Source organism: Pteropus vampyrus, unplaced genomic scaffold, assembly GCF_000151845.1.
Source record: "Pteropus vampyrus isolate Shadow unplaced genomic scaffold, Pvam_2.0 Scaffold54, whole genome shotgun sequence".
Taxonomy (NCBI): Eukaryota; Metazoa; Chordata; class Mammalia; order Chiroptera; family Pteropodidae; genus Pteropus; species Pteropus vampyrus.
The window spans coordinates 444,262-458,932 of NW_011888835.1; positions in this window are offsets into that span (position 1 = coordinate 444,262).

Consider the following 14,671-nt stretch of genomic DNA (forward strand, 5'->3'; position numbering starts at 1 on the left):
ACAGAAATTCAACTCAAATGAACCTAAGCAATTGGCCTTTATTGGCTAATGTAATTGGAAAGTCTGATTATGAGCCTCAACTATCCCAGGCACTATGTGTTTCTCCATCTCTGCTCTGCTGGCTCATGCTTGGTTTCATTTGGCCTATAGGCTCTCCTCTCCAGGTGGCCAAGGTGGCCTCCAACAGTGCCAGACTCATCTCCTCTGACTCTGACAACTCTATGGAAGAGAGATGGCCTTTTCAGGTACTGACTGCTTGCTTGTGTCTTATGTTCACATTGAATACAGCATAATGTCTGTGAGGAGACGGATTTGATAGGCTCAGCCTAGGCTATGTTCCTATTGCCAGAGAGGACATGTGATTGCTCTACAAGGATGATTTAAAGTGTGAGAGTAATACTTTAATTTATTTTTATTTTTTAAAGAAGCAATGATGACCAGAAGAAAAATAGCAAAATAAATTTTCAGTCTAAAACTTATAAATTATATATCAGAATAATGTAACAGAATTATAACAGTCAATAAAATGTTTCATGTATTTTTAAAAATACTGCATATTTATTTTTTCCATCAATATAATGAACTATATTGTGTATCTAACATGTACACTGCTTTTTTATATACATTATCCCTACTCTCCACCACAAAACTAAATAATTGTATCTTTTTTTCCTATTTTAAGAGAAGGAAAAATGTCATTACGGCAAAAATGAGATCAGAGAGATCAGAATCTAAGATTTATCTTGACTTTAGAGACTGGTACTTTTCAATGTACCAAGCTACATCTCAATAGAAGATTTTTTAGTTCAAATAATAGTGTTACTATCATAAGCAGCAAAGATCACTAGGTAGCTTCTTGTGGAGTAAAATTGGACATATATTTGCAAAAGAATTAGGGCTTATATATAATTTTTAATTTCAAAGAGGACAATTTTCACATATTAAATTTAGAGTTGGATTGCACATAAATTAGCAGTGACAAAAGGTAAAGGCAGAAATATTTAAAAAGCATACATTTTGTTCCCTGTGACTAACACAATATTATTTACAGGATTGGTTGCTGTGGTGATGGTCTCATATGTTCATCTTCATCCAGAAACCCAACAGAGATTTGCCAGCAGTATAAATAAATTCCAAATTAAACATTTCATTTTAAGATACCATTTTACATCACTACTCCATTATTGGAGTAGTAAATAATTTTTTTCAATTTAATTTAAATCTGTAACCTTCAAAGATTATATTTGGAAGAAAGGATTCTGTTTTGCCCTGATATTCACTTGGCTTTGCATATTCCTAAAATGATATGGCATTATTCCCTTAAGGCTGAAAGATTTGTAAGCTTTCACAGATCTGAGAGCACAGTTGCAACCAGGAACTTCTCAGTTTAAAATTTTAGTACAGTACAAATATAAAGAAATTTATTGGGAGGGTAAGATCTCAGAAAGTCAGCCAATATAGAAAAAAGTGAGCTAAACTTTAAGTTAAACGAATTATGGCTAAGATATTAGTTTCCTCTCTCTATGAAATGTTCAGTCACTTGGAAGAATAGTGTATTCCTGCATTTCGAGCTTTCATCCTTATATAGGGGACTTATTTCCTATTTCCATTCCATGTGGATATTTGATGTAGGACTTTCTTATCATTGAAACTTGATGGTATTTAAAATCCAGTGCTGCTTTCAGCTAAGTAACTTCTCTTCCTTTGCCGCTGTCATAATTTCCTTGCATTGATTTTGAGAGTTATATCATTTAAATGTGCCATCTGTATCCAACTGAATGAGTGATTGACTATCTTTATTTCTTTTTATGTTTCTGGATGTTTGAATTAATCTATACACAGTATTTATTTCTTTTGACAGATGGTAAATAATTTTTCTTTGTTCCCCCCCATATCAGCTATTTAATTATCATTACCCTTGTCAGAACTTAAAATTTTCTTGTACAAATTGGCATTGGTATCTGAAAACGTTGAATTGATCAGTTTATACAGACTTTAACACTTCACAATCTACTTACATATTATCTAGTAATGACTTCCAAATGATTACGATGGATGGTTTAATTAATGAAAGTGTGAAACGTTTCTAAATGTGTGTGAACATAGTCATTATTTTTGCATAAGGAAAATTAGCAGTAGTCAATTTAATGCCATTCTAAGTAATGATATGCATGAAGTTATAGCATTTATGCTTTGGTTATGTTTTCATAATATACATTAAAATAGATAATTATTAAAATTATAAAATTGTCATATTCCACATAAAATTTTCTGTGTACCATCAATGGTATGTTGATTGTATGTTGGGACACACTGATTTAAAAGATAGAGCCCCAGAATCTCAGATTCCAAGACATGTTAGATTCTTTATAATCTCATTCCAGCTAATTTCTGGTCTTATCTTTAGTTTTTTCCTATGGTATAAACATTTTTAATGACTTTCTTTATGGTGTTTATCCTAAAAAGAAACTCTTCCCTTCATCTTTGTTTAGAAAACTCCAGTACCATTTTCTATATACTTCTCTTGAAGCAATTATTACCTTACGCTTTACATACTTGGTTATTAATATGTGTTACTTCTCAGAGATGGTGCTTCTTGAAGAATATCTGTCCCTAGCTTTACTGAAGTGAAGCCTTAAAAACTTATTGTTTACTATGAGTAATGTTTCCAAATATCAGTGATTTTTGAGTTTTTATATTTATTCACGTAAACACAAGCAAATCCTTTTCTTTTTAGTTTATTCCTTGACAATAGAATTCTTACATACTCAGTAGAAAAAAATTTTAAAAGTATTAGAAATTCTTTTACGCGAGTCTGGTTTAGAATCTGGGGTTGATTTAAAGTTGGGTAATTATATGCTTTTGCAAGCTAGCCTTGTGAATTTGTTTACAATATAATTTCTTTAAAAACCTAGAACATCTGGTCTGTTTGATTTTTGTCAGTTATGTGAAAAAGTAACCAAAGTCAATGATCTTGTGTGGTTGTAGCTAGTAAGACTAGAGAATCTCTTCTTTATTTCTTGGTCTCTATACTTGGTCCATCACTCTTTCAGTAGTTAAGATGCAGTAATTTGGTATTGGTAAGAAACCTAGCTTTCACTGTCAGAGAGGTCGTGATGTGGGATGATTAAGAAAGGTCACCTGAAGCCTTATTTTCTATTTAAGCTACAGATGCAGTTGACTTTTCCAATCTTTCAAAGCTCAAATTACTGGACTCTGTCAATATCTATTGCAGGTAGTGATCAGAAAGCTGCTCTGAGCAGAGCTGCTCTTTCTCTGCTTGCAAACTGGTTAATTCTTGTTTAGTTCCATCTATCTCCTCAGTACCTTGCAAAATGCAATAACAGATAGCCTACATGAACAAATTCTCTGAAATTTTCCAACAACTTTCTCTAGATCTTGAGACTCAGGAAACACATTACCAGCTTTCCAAAGTTCTGTGGCTGACCATTTTACCAAACGATGTGCAATAGCCTAGTAAGGTTGAGCAGCTCTCCAGCGGCCGTAGCTGTTTCCTCATTGTGTGTTGTCCGGTTCTCCTATATGAGTACTACATATTTTAGCTTTTGGTACTGTGGTGTTCTACTTCCAAGTATCAACTTCTTTATTAGTTAGGATATAACTAGTAAGTACAGAGGCTCAAATGAAAGAAAAGCTTATGTCTCTCTCAAAACAATATGGAGGTAGGTCCAGCAGAGTGGACAGATGGCTCTGGACCACGAAATTGTTAAAAGGCCCAGGTTCTTTCTGTACTATTTCTTTGTCATTCTCTATTATAATTAAGGTGACTGTGGAAGCCAAGGGATATAACAGTGACCAATTACAAACGCTAATGGTTCCCATTCTAGGTAATGATAGAATTAAACTCTAGCTATACCTATACGCCATGATTTATTACTTATATATAATTAGGCCTGTTATATTAATCACTTAGCAAATTTCATGTTGGTCATTCAGTTTGTTGAAAGATCGAGTTACTCTTAACTAGTCTTTGTTTCCTTTAGAAGGTTTTAACTTCAAATTTGTCAAGGTAAGTAAGAATACTCTAGCTGAGTTGTGTCCTGGGTAGTACAGTCTGTTCAGAATTTGTCACTGCTTATAATCTCTGGGGTTCCCCAGGAGGGTGATGGCATATGTAAAGGAAAAAGCTAAAATCAGGGGGAAAACATTTAAAAGGGGAAAAACAGTTAAAAAAAAAAAAAAGACTGAAGGGGAAATGAGTAAAAATCTACTACAGATGTTTATTTGTTCACTTGTTTTTTTTCCCCCTAAATACCTCTCTGTGGTAGCCTCTATCTGTTAGATTATCCAGGTAGAAAGATTTATTTAAATAAAAAATATGGAAAAAAAGAATAATAATGATATAAGGAAAATGTTTTATATTTGTGTAACATTTTAGAATTTCCGTATTGCCTAAGAAAATGAGAACTAAGCTTTGACAGAACGTCACAAAAAAAGGCAGCTTAAAAGTGATAGGTTCTGAAAGACAATTGTCTTTCAGATAAACAAGTGCTACCATAGGAACCACATGTTAAACCATCAATTTCGCTCAGCCAGTGAGATGGCAAAACTTCCAACTTTCCTCTCAAGGAAAATAGATGAGAATCTTTATTGATCTGGATCAGGGAGATTACAATGGTGTTGAATAAGCAACATGATAAGAATATCCTCTTAGATAACTAAATCGATCTATATTTATGCATGTAACTATTTTTTGAACTACTTTGGAAGAGATATATCTCTTTTAATACATGCAAAGAAATAGCTAGTGCCCTTTATAATTGGATACTGATATAAAGAGAAACCAAATAAGTCTGAGAGAGAAAATAATGCATCTAGAATCAAATGATTAATCAAATGATAAAAATTTGATTAAAAATTTAAATGAGCATTTTATTTTCAATAATTAAAATGTAATTCAGAAGGAAATTTTAGTTAACCCTCATATTTAACTGAAGTTGTAACTTTCCCATCTCTACATTTTAAAAGGCTACATTATATAACATTATAGTCATATCTTGGTCACTTTCAGTATCAAGTGAATTATTTAGAGAAATAATCTGAGACTTTCAGTGCTTCATGAATGTCTCCTTTGGGTGACTTAATTTTTTTATATAATAGAAATAACACACTTTGATACAAGGCTTATTGTTAAAAATGAAAATATATTAATATATATTTCAAATCACTTAAGTTTTTAAAAGGAGTTCGTTTTTTTTAAAGAGCAGTTTTTAATTTATAGAAAAATTGAGACTGAAATACAGAGAGTTTCTACATACAGCCTCACAGTTTCCCTTATTATTAACATCTTGCATTAGTATGGTACATTGTTACAAGCAATGAATCAATATTGATACAGTACTATTAATCAGAATTCATAGTTTATTCATATGTCCTTAGTTTTTACCTACTATCCTTTTCTGTTCCAGGATTCCATCCAGGACACCACATTGCATTTAGTCCATTATGACTCTTTGGGCTCTTTAAGCTCAAAAACTTTTCCTTGTTTTTGATGTCCTTGAAAGTTTTGAGGTTGATCAGGCTCACTGTAGGATGTCACTCTCTTGGAATTTGTCTGCTATCTTTCTCATGATTAGACTTGGATTATAGGTTTAGGGGAGGAAGATCACAGAGGAAAAGTTCCATTTTCATCGTAGTGTATCCAAGGTACATACTATCGACATGATTTATGATTTTTGATGCTGATCTTGATTCATGGCAGTGTTTGTGAAGTTTCTCAACTAAATCTTTTGTTGCCTATGTCTGTGCTGTAATCCTTCAAAGAAAGTCTCTATGCACAGCCAATACTTAATGAGTGTGGAGTTATGCTCCCTGTTTTTTAGGATGGATGTACATAAATGAATTGAAAATTTTCTGCATGACAGATTTGCCTTTTCTCCTTCCTTCATTGATTTATTTAATCATTTATTTATATCAGGGTGGACCCATGAATACTTATTTTATACTTTGGGTTATAATACTATAATACTACTTGATTTATTTTGTTGCTCAGATTGTTTTAGCTTTGGCCCTTGGGAGCTCTTATAGTTGGCTCTTATGCCCTTTGGACATAGGTTTACAACATGTGTTTGTTTGTTTCACTTTCTTACTTTCTGACAGTGTAAAATGTTCCAGGCTCATTTTGTATATTTACTGTCTCAGGCCTAGAATCAACTATTTCGCCAAGAATCTCCCTCTCTCTCTTTTCAAAAAATGGATAATGGTATTAGAAACTAGAATCTGAGCTCTCAGTGTACTTGCTGCTACTGGGGTGTTATTCCTTTTAGCCCTCTCAGTTGACAGAACAAAGAAGTATATGTGTGTATGCCAACTCATTTATGTACTCATATGTGTAATGTTACTGTATGTGACCACTTTTAATTATATTCAGCAAAACATGAGTTCATACTGATAAGTCCTACTCTAACCAATTATCCATAGATCATTCCAGCTTCTTCCCCTTACTTATCTGTAATTTCCACTCCAATAATGGCTTCCATCATCTGCCATCTATTTACTTAATTGATGTATCCAATATAAATGTATAGCAGTATTAAATTTGTGAATGCCTTCTGCTATAAGGAGCAGCTTTATCCACTACAATATAGCCCTTAAGTGTAGTTTCTCTTGTCTTTAGTCCTGTAGAACCCATTCACTTCCAAAGTCACTTAGGTCAGTACTTTTTCTACCATCTTCTTTAGTGAGACTGTTTCATATATTTATAATATAGTTACAGTCTCTTGTCACAGTCTGCATTGCTTCTTGGAATTCCCCAACCTCCAAAATTATTTTTACAATTTTGCATACATTAGAGTTTATTTTTTTGTGCTATAAAGTTTTATGGTTTTGACAAATGCATAATGTCATGTATCTATAATCACAATATTATAGAAAATAATTCCACTGAACTAAAAGTCCCCTTTGCTATACCATTCATCCTCTCTCCCTGACTATGAATCCTGGGCAACCACTGTTTTTAGTGCACTAAAATTATTCTGTATGATATTCTGTATAATATGGTAATTGTAGGTACATGACATTATGCCTTAGTCAAAATAATTTATTGGTAAGTCAGATAAATCTGACTAAAAGTGACACTTAGACACTCATCGTAGCATAATTTTTTTCAATTTTAATAGTTCTTGTGTTATTTTTGTTTTTCAGTCTTGAGTGGTTCACATTAATACTCAGCTTGCTCTAACCTCAGATATAGATTAGGGAAAATAATACTGACATTATGATATGAAGGGGTAGGGAGATAAGAGGGCTATGTCAAATCATGTTTCCAGACACTTATCATAGCTCTAGAGAAAGAACATCTTTAGTGGTTTATAATTCATGTGAGTTGTAGGGTTTTTTTTTTCTTTTTTCTTTCCCGACACTACAAATAATTACTGTGAGATGAAGGAGCATAATTTTTAAGGCAAATGTTTTTATTTGTGACATTACCTTGAGCCTTTCATTATTACAATACTGAAAAACACCGAATTCTATTTGTCTCTAAGGCAGAATGATGGAAAAGAAGAAATAAATGTTTTAAGGTGAGGTAAATCAAGGGGTGCCTCCTGGGTCCCTCCCTTATTGTGTGGCCTTGGATAAACTTCTGTGTATGTGGGTACTCCAGTTTCTTGACTTGTTTATATTGTATGATGGTTAATTTTATGTGTCAAATTGACCATCCAGATAATTGGCCAACCATTACTCTGGTTGTGTTTATGAGAGTGTTTCTGGATGAGATTACCATTTGAGTTGGTAGACTGAGTAAACCAGATTACCCTCCTTAATGTGGGTGGGCCCTTACCTAATTAGTTAAAGTCCTGAATAGAACAAAAAGACTGAGTAAGAGGGAATTTCTGTCTGACTGCCTTTGAACTAGGACATCACATTTATCCTGCTTTTGGACTCAAACGGAAACATTGGTTCTTCTTGGGCCTTGAGCATGCTGGCATTCAGCCTGGAACTACACCATTGGTTCTTCTGAGTCTTTAACTCACAGGCTGCAGGTCTTGGGACTTGTCATCCTCCATAATCATGTGACTGAATTTCTTATTTTGCAGATATATTTTATATATTTATGACATATTGCGCATATATATATGGAGAACCCTGACTAATAGTTTCATTATATAAATGTTTTCAAATACTAAATAAACTGCAATAAGAAATATATTTTATATAATGACCAAGAAAACATCCCCCCACCATACATATACACACATACATGTAAGATAAAATTAGCCTTTTCTATAAAATCAAATTTATATCAAATATCTTTTAATTAATATTTAATAGCTCATGAGAAAGATCCTTAAACCAAATTAGAAAATATTTAATTTAATGTTATAAATGTGTCTAGCTGTTCAGAGCACACAAAGTTGTGCACACCGTTTTTGCCTGGTTGAGTTTTTTGCCTTCTATTCCATCATCTCAGTCAAAGATGAAAATTCTGGTTCAATTTTGTAAGTCATAAATAATAACAATTTCCTCTGTTTATAATATAAAATATTTTTAGTCTTAACTAAAGTCACAAAAAATGTAATATCTGACAATTATCTTTCAGTGTAAATGAAGAACCAAATTGTAATAATTGTCAACTGTAATAATGAATGAATTGTAATAATTTATTCTCTTTAGGCATGAAGTTTAACTCAATTATTGATGCAGGGTTTTGAATAAGAAATAGATTGTCTAAAAGTTTTTTCAATTTTCTTCAATAAAGTAATGATTAAAAGTTTGAGACAGAAATAAGATGTAAATCTATTTCTAACTTTCTTTCAAATTCTTTTTGTTATTAATTTCTTCTTCAATATGATACAACATATTTTAGGAATATGTAGGAGATAAGGTGATGACTTTGAGTCTTGTCAGCAATAATAATTATACTTTTGGAAGACTTCACATATGTTTGGTGTGTGGACAATTTTGTTAATTTTCTCCCCTAAAGTTTAGCTCATAAGAAATGCTTAAAATGCCAGTTAAATACTACACCATTTTTTTCTGCTACACCATTTTTATCACCAAAATACCACATAGAAAATATCTGCCAACTGTGGTTACATTTAGTAAAACATAAAATTAACTTTTGAGTTTATAATCTTTCAAATATTATGAGGTGTCTGAGATTTTTGCCTTTCTTGTAAGCTAACAAGTTAGCCTGCCATAGTTTCAAAAGACATGAGACTCCTGGGACAGAGATGAAGTAATTTATTACTCGTGGAAAACAAAGCACCATGAGCTGACCAAGTTGCCTTGGTCAACACTGCACATGCAGTGGATGTATGTCACAGATAAAAAACTCAAGGTTAGGAATACTTAATCTTTTAAAACGCTTCAAGTAAAGATGTCCAACCTTGACTCAAAGGGAGACATTATCTTTATTATCTTGGGCATCACGCAAATCTACATATGTCTCAGGAAAGACACTATCTCTATTTTACAACATTTTATGTGATACAGACATTCTCGAAAGATATGCTGGAACAAATTTATTAGTGCTTCTGTGTGTAAAATATGCTGAAATGCGAGACGCATGGCAAATGGTCTCCCAAAGTGATCTCTTTGAGACTTTTCCTGGGACAACCAGTACATTTTAGGATGATATAATACAATTAATTAACTTTAGACAAAAATACTATATATGGTGTTATTGCTATGAAGTATAGTTTTGAATTTTTAGCTGACATATCATTTAGAAAATTACACATTACATTTCCATACATACTGTAGGAATGATTTTTTGGAAAGTTGTGTGAGCCATTTTTCTTTCTTTTGTCCCAAATTATGAAGTAAGTAAAGTAAAAATTCCCTTTTTATTAGCAGCTATAGAAAATTAGTAAATTACATGAATAATTTTTTTTTGAAAATATTTTGGGGACATATCAACAAGTCAGTTTGTTATAATTCCAATTATTTTTTCTTTAAAAAAAATTTTTAATTTTTCTAAAATTACAGTTGACAATATTATAATAGTTTCAGGTATAGAACATAGTGGTTTGACATTTATATAACTTATGAAGTAATCCCCCCGATAAGTCTAGTACCCACCTGGCATGATACCCAGTTATTATAATATTATTGATTATACTCCTTATGTTGTACTTTACAATCCCATGACAATTTTGTGACTATCAATTTGTACCAATTATTTTTTCAGTTTTGAAGGTTTAAATCTTTCTTCTGAAGGGTTATCATTAAAATAAACATATTGAAACTTGTTATTTTTATTGAGGTTTGTATATTTAATAAAATTATATCCTGACAGTCATCATAAAATATTATTTTTTTTTTTAGCATGTAGTTCAAGTGAAGTAGAAGTTTGCTGGTTTTGGAGTACATTTGTTTCAAATATTGTCACTACTTACACTTTAAGTTCCAGTAGTAAGTCTTAAGCATGTCCTGTAATTTTCACATTATTGTTTTCTAACGTAATAAAGCAATCAATTTTATGAGCAATTTGTTTTAATTCAATTAAAATATTATTGTTACCATCAACTAAGAGACTATCATATCACTGATAATCTTTCAAAAAATATGTAGAAAGTTTATAACAAAAACCTCCTTGGAATACGTAATTTTGCCAATAGTAGGTAACATGTGCTTGTCCTGGCTCATATAATTACATCTAATATTGATCTTGTTTTGGTATTAAAATGATAACACAGAGGAATACTAAACAGCTACCAAAAATAGCTCCTGTGTTCGTTTCCTAAAAATGACTTTTATTTTACTCAGATATGTTTATTTAGTTTTATAAAACATTCTTTGATCCACAAATCTACCAGTCTTTGAAATTTGAAAAAGGTAGCAAAAGACTGTTATCATATTGTCCTTGCAAATTCAGATATGGATTGAACAAACTGTGTCATAATGCTTTTTTGTTTCTAGGTCATAAATTATCCTGTTCATGTAAGTATCAGTTAACGAGCCCTGCTCTCCTCATATGCACGATGTCCTTTAAAGGATGTCATATAAAATTAAATGGAAAAGTTCTTCCTCTGCGCTCTGAAAAATAGTTCTAGAATATAGATGTCACTAATGTGTAAGAAAGATGATTTTGCTAATTGAATTATAAAATATATCTGCTAAAATTTCTCTGAAGATTTATTTACAAGATAGTAGGAAGAATCCTGAGTGGAGAGATAGGCTTTATTAAGACAGCAGAAGAGTACCGTTAAAGAATTTGTCAAATGTGCATTGATGGTAGTACATTGGTTGAAATTGTTTTCTTCCCCCCGCTTTTAATACTCTCCCTCCCCCACTTCCACCCTTGCCATTTCCCCTTGAGATCTGAAACTCTGAAGGTGGAACGTCTCCTCCCACACCCTCGGGTGTGCCCCCCTGGGACCTGGCGCACCCGGGGTATGGTCCGTGGCTCCACCTGGGGCGCAAACCTAGGACCTTCTGCATGCAAAGCAGACGTGCTAACCGCTACACTATGGAGCCACCTCTGAAATTATTATTTCAAAGTTAAATACTCTATCTTGAAAGTTAAAGAAGAGATTTCACTGTTATGCATAGAGATTTTTGCAGGGAGCAGTTATTTTCCTTTGTTTGAAATCTTAAGGGTAATTAGTTCATATGAGAAAAGAAGCTATGACTAAAAGTAGAATGGCTTTTACTTATACATCTTCCTTCCTTCCTTCCTTCCTTCCTTCTTTCCTTTTTCTTTCTTTCTTTTTCTTTCTTTTTTCCTGATGGCTGGTGATCAAGGTGATACTATGGGATGTGGAGAATTTGTTTTTTAACTTTAGGAGTAAGGTCTGTTGAAAGGAATTTCCTGCAAAGTATAGTTACCATAGCAACTGTAACTGTCTTTTATTTTCACATGCACTATTAAGAATTAGTTGACGACAATAATTATAGACTAGTTGAAGATAAAACATTTGCTGTACAGCAAAGACATGTATAAAGACATGGTTTGGGGGAAATTGTCCTTGTTTAGAGAAACAGAAATTACTCTTTAAGTAAGATTTGATTTTGTTACTTAGATGGTTGAAATTCTATCTACACATCCCTTGTGAAGTATTTAGGTGATTAGTGATACATGTCAAGAAACATTTTCTTTCCCATAATTTCAAAATCACATGTGTTACCCTAAATTCTTTTCCCTCCCCATCCCCCATATGTGTGTATATCTGTGTGTGCATGTGCCAAACTTGTAGAAACTTTTTTAGTTCAATCATTATTTCTTCAGAAATAATTTGGTTGAACAATAAAATAATGTAGAAAATACATTACCATTATCTTCTTTTATTTATAAAACCTCTTAGACTACAGACCTTCTCTAGAAGGTGATGCAAATTTTCACATAAGTGAAAGAAATGTCACTCAACTTAAAACATGAAAAGGAAATCCAAAAATTGACTTATTTTCCCTATTATTTCAGATTTAGTTGTACTGTGTTGTTGAAAGTTAATGTATTTATCTACAGTGGTTTTACATACTTAATATGTAAACATGAAAGTATTTTTCAGTCATTAGATTATTAATAATGCCCGTTAAACTGTATCATACTGAGTGTGGTATTATCAGTCCAGAAATGAATTAAATGGAGTTTAATTTGTTTTTGAAATATCCCCATGGAATACCATTTTATTAATGCCATTTTTGTTCAAGAATAGAAATAGCATGGTAGTGACAATTCTGGGCAGCATTAACTATGGTGCATTTCAGTAGGTGATGATAAAAATGTTTTCTGAGATACAAAATCTTTCTCTGAAGCTAACATAAGCAGACTAGAATTGTCTTTTTAACTCTTTTAGAGTGACAGGGTAGAGTGGGGGAAATAAAGTGCTGTGAGGGGGTGCTGTGGATAGTCGAGGGAGGAGAGCATGACTATTAGCTGCCGTTCCGAGACCAAACGTGGCAATGAGTGCTCTAGTTCATCCACCAAACTTCTTTTTCTAACTCTTCCCGCAGAGAGAGCGGCCCATGGGAGCCACAGAGGGGCTACTTCTACACATGCTTGGGGAAGCGCCCTGTGTGGGTCCAGGGCTTGCCTGTGGTGGCCATGAAAATGCGCTGCTCAGATCTCCTCCAGAAGGGGCCTGGTTACTGACAGCCCGAGCTACTTCCCTGCCAAAGTATTAATGTAATCCCATTTCTAAAAGAGGTGGAACTCTTTAACAGGTTGCTTTTGCTCAGGACTCTCCATCAACCTGGCTGATATTTTCTTAGAACTGGACCATAATCAGAGACCTTTTTTAAGTCCAATTTTCCTCTTTCCTTCTTCCTCTCATGTGTCAGATCTGCATCATGGCCTGAAGATTCTTCCCACTTTCTCAAGATAATTCTTTAGAACTACCCCCCGCCCCGCCCCCAGCAAATGTCTTGTACATAATTGATATTATGATAATCACTTGTCTTGGCATCTTCTTCTCAGTGAACTTAAACTAACATAGAGTTTGAGAGAATATCAATAATTTGGTATTAACTGTGCTAAACAAGAGGTATGTATTGGGTTATAGATGTAGATATCGAGTAGACAGTTAGATACATAAGACTGAAGATGCAGGAAATGAGAGGAGAGGTCTAGTTTGCAGACAGAGATTTGGGAGTTGACCAAGCATCACTGGTATTTAAGCCGTAGAGTAGGATGACTTTACCAAGGGAGCAATGTAAAAAGAGAGGAGAAGAGCACTTAGGATTAAGCTCTGACAGACCCACTTCAACCAGAAAAAATGAATCAACAGTGGGATGGGGCACAGTCAGGAAAGTGTGGTGGGCTAGAAGTTGAGGGAAGAAAATGTTTCAAGGAAGCCCATAATTTTAATTGCTGCCTATGGATCAAGTAATATAAAGTCTGAGAATTAATAATTAGGTTTAGCATTGAAGGTATATTTGCTGACCCTGGGAAGAACAGTTTTTTAGAGGAAATAGAGATGTGAGACTGACTTGAGTGGTTTTTCAAGAAAAAATACGAGGAAAAGTGGATATAGAAATGGAGAGAGCGAGTATCGAAAATGCTGTAGAGGAGCTTTGCCATAAAGGAGAATAGCCAATCGGGGGAAGTAGACTTGAGGAGCTTTTTTTTTGTTTGTGCACTTTTGTTTTTATTTTTAAGATGGGAAAATTAAATCATGTTTGTATTCTGATAGAAATGATCCAGTAGGAAAAGTGACGGTATTGTAGAGGAGGGCGAAAACTTTCTGAAGCAATATTCTAAAGTCGGAGAGGAGAGATAGGACGGTTCAACCCTTATAATAGGAACAAAGGCAGAATGAATAGGAACAGATGGAGGTAGGTGGATAAATGTGGGTGCTGGACCTTGCAGAAAATCTGATTCTATTTTCTGAGTGAAAATGGAATCACAGGGAGGTGTTAGAGGTTTATATTTATTTAGAGAGAGTGAATAGATTCAGGAATTGCAATATGATTGCCTAGCAGCATTAAGAACCCATTTGGGATTGCAGGCATGAATGTAAAGTGAGAGTAGTCAGCATACATTATTTTTCTCTGTAATTATAATCAACTCTTCAGGTGCAAGCACAAGTAGGCATTGGATAGGGATGAATTAGGGCTTGGGTTTTACTGACTGTAAAGCAAGAAGTGATAGAGGGGCAGTGGAGTTGAGGGGGTAGGTAGGTAAGGGAGAGATTTTCATATAAGGCAAGTGAAGACATGAAGATGGTGAGCATCTGGGTTATCCCATTACTCCTGAAGACATACCATG